Source organism: Fundulus heteroclitus, chromosome 4 (genome assembly GCF_011125445.2).
Source record: "Fundulus heteroclitus isolate FHET01 chromosome 4, MU-UCD_Fhet_4.1, whole genome shotgun sequence".
Classification (NCBI taxonomy): domain Eukaryota; kingdom Metazoa; phylum Chordata; class Actinopteri; order Cyprinodontiformes; family Fundulidae; genus Fundulus; species Fundulus heteroclitus.
The window spans coordinates 16420502-16426420 of NC_046364.1; the positions used below are offsets into that span (position 1 = coordinate 16420502).

General features: G+C 40.1%; 1 pseudogene; it reads right to left on the bottom strand.

Moving 5' to 3' along the window:
• LOC105916361 overlaps positions 1 to 2292 on the bottom strand; it is an 83635-nt pseudogene extending 81343 nt beyond the window's left edge.
• Positions 2293 to 5919: the final 3627 nt, after the last annotated feature.

Below are 5919 nucleotides of genomic sequence, written 5' to 3' on the forward strand. Positions count from 1 at the left end.
CCACAGGTGTTGTGCCAAATGACTTATCCCCAGCAGAATTTGGATCCCCTGCGTCAGGAGAGTGTTTGAAATCAATAAAACTTTTAACCTCCAGCTTTGTGAAGTCTAAATATTTATAAACATCACATTCTAATAAAATGAAATTGATTTTGTTAAACTCCTAATACATTGTTCTATTTTTAAAAGCGCCATATCTCGTTTTCTTAATATGGTTAATATCTCTATATGGTTCTTGGTTGAATTAAAATCTTATTAAATCTGATAATTATGGCTGTACCTTTATTCAGTGTTCATTTGATCACACGTGAAATCCGCTCTATATGATCTATTCATGCGGATCTGGCTACCAAAAAAGAAAGAGAAAAAAGATGACCCAGCAGACAGCTGTGATGAACTCAGGAAGGTAGATTTTTGGTTTCAGCAGACATAATAATATAAAGCTAATATTTTCGTGACACATGTGGAAATGACCACAGAGAAGTTTAATTTCTCAGAACGTGTTATATTGAGTGATCAATCGAGTTTTAACTTTTTATTCAAAATAAAATGCTTACAGTAATATACTCACCAAAAACAAAATTGTCAGGTCTAAACACCTGCCCAAACGCACCAGACCTCAGAGAGTCCATAGTGCCCAGCTCCATGTCCACCAGCACAGCACGGGGGACATACTTTCCACCTAGGATTAGTGGAGGAGTAAATCACATAAAAATGGCCTTGTCTTTTTGACAAGAAAGTTGGACAGGAGTGTGTATTTTTTTTAAAAAAAAGTCTAAAAAAGTTTCTGGAGGTACAAAGAAAACATGAAATTAAAATCTATGCAGATATTAATTATAAACGGTTTGCGGGACAAGAATCATGTACCATTTTCCCCATCAACTGTAATATTAATTCGTTTTTCCACAGTTACAAAAAATCCGACTAAGTTAACATTGGGGAGAAAACCATAGACATCATATACGTAGACACCTTATTGGGCGTGGCTTCGTACGTTAACGTCACTGCCATATTGTATGTGGCAGAAAGGAGTTAAGTTCTGTTGTATAAAAGTCAATTGGTTAAATCTAAACATTGTGGTCTTCATTATTTCATAAAACCGTGTCACATGTGACCCTTTTCAGTTCTGGTACAGTCACAGATTAGGAACAGACGTTTTGGGGGGAGTATTAAGGAGAAAGTTACTCAAAAGTTAAGACAAAAGTGGTAATATTATGAGAAAAACGTCATATTATGAGAATTAAGGGGGGACATTTCCAGAATAGTCACAGTTTGCAGAACTATTTCAGTCCTGGAGTAATAGAGCCAGGTTAGATTCTTTTAATTATTTTTATTCTTCACAAGTATGAAGTCAGGAGATACGAAAATAAACTCGTAATATTACAAAAATAAAAATATTACAAATGTAAAGTATGTTCTGAGATTAAACATCCTCTGATACTGTTTAAGTGACTCAGTCTGAGTCACGCAGACTAACTGTAGATTTGACGCTCTGACGCATCCGCAGCATAGGCAGACCCTGCCCAACGAGGTGTCTACGTATATGTCGTCTATGGAGAAAACCGTTAGCAACTGGTAGGGATGGTTCTAGGTCGTCATGGAAACGGTCATCTGGCGGGCGGTAATGGTACAAAAACTTTTCCAGGAGCTCCATTAAAGTTCAGCGCAGTAACACAGCGTCGAAACAAACCTGACGCCCCGTTGTAGTATAAGTTGATCCGGTCCAGCTGCAGGTCACTGTCTCCCTCCCAGAACTAAAAACGCAGAAAGAAAAAAAAAAAAAACGATAAATATTATTTGTGGGCGCACTGGTGGCGTGACCCATGTACGGAGGCCTTAGTCCTCGACGCGGTGGACCCGGGTTCGACTCCAACCCGCGGTCCTTTGCCGCTTGTTTCTCCCCTTCTTCCACCCCCTTCCTGTCAGCATACTGTGTTAAAAAGCGAGCCACTAGAGCCGTGAAAAAATCTCCAAAAAAAAAAAAAATTATTTGAGCAGCCAGACTTACCAAAAGCAACAGAAAACAACGGCTATCGTTAACTAGAGTTAACGGTTACTTTAGCATTTTCTGTTTAGCTAGCTAACTGTAGCTTAGCAGCCGGGGCAAACTAAATATAACTTTTGACACGGCGTCCCAACGAATTTAACCTTCACTTTTACACATAAGTATTTTCTAACCTTCGCTCCAATCTGGCTGCCGCATTGGCCAGCCTGTAGATGAATTATGTCCCTCATTTTTGTCGAAGTAAAGGATTTTCGGGTTGTTCCACAAACTGTTAAGGTTGCGCTTTCTCTCCTACCAGATCTCCAGCAAAGGATTAAACGGACAAGGCGATTGGATAAACAGGATTTCAGTCAAACCAAAAACGGCTTCTGATTGGTCAGAAGATTGGTCAAGCTCCTTCGTGTTCTTCTTGAGTAATTTCCAGCAAAACGTGTTTAAAAACGACTTTCCATGGTGATTATTTGTTATTTTTTGTAACAAATTTTGATATAGAGCTCGAATTATTTTAAATTTTGTAAACAATTTCTGTGTATTTGCATGTTTTTTAGTCTGTTTTATTCCTATAATACGTTCATCCATCCCTCCATAATTTATTTAATTTTTTCCAAAATCTTTAATAGAATATTCTTTGCAACATACAACAATCACATAACGGGAAAATTGCAACGGGTTTTATGCATAAAAAAGCAGCTTCAAAAATCAAGACTTAATAAAGCATTTTTTAATTGAATTGAATATGCCATCAGCTTGGAATAAACAACAAATATGTCTATGGCATATATATATATATATATATACACACACACTAAAATAATACATGCTACATCTGAATGCATGAAATGCTCTTATTAAATACTTTGTTCTTTACATAGCTGAATGTGCTAACAACAAAAATCACACAAAAATTATCAATGGAAATCACATTTATTGATTCAGAGGTCTGAATTTGGAGCCACACTCAAAATTAAAATGGAAAAACACTCTACAGGCGGATCCACCTTTGATATAATGTCCTTAAAACAAGTCAAGATGAGACTCGGTAGCGTGTGTGGCCTCCACCTGCCTGTATGACCTCCCTACAGCAGCTGGGCGTGCTCCTGAAGAGGTGGTGGTTGGTCTCCTGACGGATCTCATCCCAGACCTGGACTAACACACCTGCCAACTCCTGGACGGTCTGTGGTGCAACGTGGCGTTGATGGATGGAGACATGATGTCCCAGATTCAAGTCTGGGGAACGGGCAGGCCGGTCCATATCATCAACCCGTCGCCTCGTCTTGCAGGAACTGCTGACACACTCCAGCCACATGGGCTCTTGCATTAGGAGGAACCCAGGGCAAACCGCACCAGCATATGGTCTCACTATGGGTCAGAGGATCTCATCTCTGTACCTAATGGCAGTCAGACTACCTCTGGCGAGCACATAGAGGGCTGTAGGCCCCCCAAAGAAAAGCCACCCCACACCATTACTGACCCACTGCCAAACCGGTCATGCTGGAGGATGTTGCAGCAGCAGAACGTTCTCCACGGGGTCTCCAGTCTCTGACGTGTCTGTCACATGTGCTCAGTGTGAACCTCCTGTGGCGAATTTCAAACATGGTGTTCTCTGGCAAATGCCAAACGTCCTGCACGGTGTTGGGCTGTAAGCATAACCCCCACCTGTGGACGTCAGGCCCTCATATCACCCTCATGAAGTTTGTTTCTGATCGTTTGAGCGGACACATGCACATCTGTGGCCTGCTGGAGGTCATTTACAGAGCTCTGGCAGTGCTCCTCCTGTTCCTCCTAGCACAAAGGCAGAGGTAGCGGTCCTGCCGCAGCGTTGTTGCCCTCTTACGGCCTCCTCCACGTCTCCCGATGTACTGTTCTGTCTCCTGGTAGCGGCTCCATGTTCTGGACACTACGCTGACAGACACAGCAAACCTTCTTACCACGGCTTGCATTGATGCGCCATCCTGGATGAGCTGCACTACCTGAGCCACTTGTGTGGGTCGGAGACTTTGTCTCATGCTGCCACTAGAGCGAAAACACCACCAGCATTCAAAAGTGACCAAAACATCAGGCAGAAAGCAGAGGAACTGAGAAGTGGTCAGTGGTCACCATCTGCAGAACCACTCCTTTATTGAGGGGTCTTGCTAATTGACTCTACTTTCCACCTCTTGTCTATTCCAGTTGAACAACAGCAGGTGAAATGGATGGTTAGTCAGTGTTGCTTCTTAAGTGGACAGTTTGATTTCACAGAAGTCTGATTGACTTGGACTTACATTGTGTTCCCTTTTTTTGTGTGTGCAGTATATATAATTTTTATTTCATTAGCACAAATTTCACATAACTTCCCCACTTCTGTCATGCACTGTACCAAATAGTAAGTAACCCTGTACGATTGGTATAGGGAAATTATGTTTGACTATTAAGAAGCTGTGAATTAAACTCTACTTCCAACATAAGTTTGTATTTTCAGTACATTTACTGCTGTTGATGAAGGCTCAAGAACACTATTATCACTGTAATGGTACAACGTACTATATTGCACAGTATAGATTGTATGTACTTTGATGGTCAAATGAATAATGTTAATTTCTTCCAAATATAAAATCGACACTTTGTGCTTTCAACAGTTATGTTATTACATCATTACTAATGAATGTTACCATAGCTAGTTTATCTGCGTCTGATACTGTAGAAGAAGAACTGGCAAGCTATTCGAGTACTGCACAGGTTGTACCAGGTGTGACTCCAGAGGGCGCTGTTGACATAGACATAATTTAAGAGTAGATCCCGCATTGACAGTCGCTGCGCAGGAATTACGGCCGCCATTTTGGGGCGGTCGACCTTTTCTACCCAATCCTGCTGATTCAAGCTGAACACACTAATGATGCCTCAGCACTGTGCGGCTTATTTTTGTTTAAATCGAGTGATCATCTACGTCACGGCTCGAGGGATAACTTTTCACAAGTAAGATGAAAAGATATTGTTTATATTTTTCATTAGAATGTGAGTTTTCTAATATTATGTAGAGAGATACAGGTCTACACGTCCAAGTCTTTGTGACTTAGTCTCTCCAAAAGTGCATCTGCTCCGTGAAGGCATCAGAGCTTTGTTAGACATTAATGAATAAACAGCATATATTTTTATGTATATATATTTATGTCTATGGCTGCAGCGACTCTTCTTCGGTGTTTTCTGGCAGTTTACAGACTACGTGTATTACTGCCATCAACTGGACGGAGATGTAATTCAGAATAAATTTTTCCTATACATCTTCATATCTTAAAATAACTAAATTATATACATACTTATACACTTACACACACATACATGCTAAATCCTCCCAGCTAATTTTGTATCTTTTAAATATTTTATAAGTGCTTTAATTATATCATCTGATTGATGCTTCCCTAATAAATTAACCATATTTACTGAACTCCTCATTACCCTTTTCTCTCTTTTACATATTTTCTACAATAAATCAACACATGCTCTACTCCTTCTGTTTCCCCACAATAAGAACAACCACCTGATGGATGTTTCCCTATTATTATAAACCACTATTTATAATAGTACGCCCAATCCTCAACCTGTTTATCCATATTGCCCCTCTCTGCAGCGACCCCTGCTGGTTCCCCCACTTTGTGTTGCACCGTCTCACGCCGTGGAAGGTTTAACAAAACAGGTACACGTTTGATACATTTTAGTCTGAAAAGAATTGTATGCATATGGAGAGGAATATATTTGGCCATCTAAGATACATTTGTGACTGCAAATATTGAAGCTTTTAAGCTTGTAAATTCAAAATGAAATGAACTTTAAAAGTCCTTTTATAGGTTTTCTTTAAGATCTTATTCAGGCTGAACAAAAAATCTAAAGCTCTGCTCAATATCTGCCCTGCTTCGATCAATCTTCTTGGAGCCTCTTTTTAC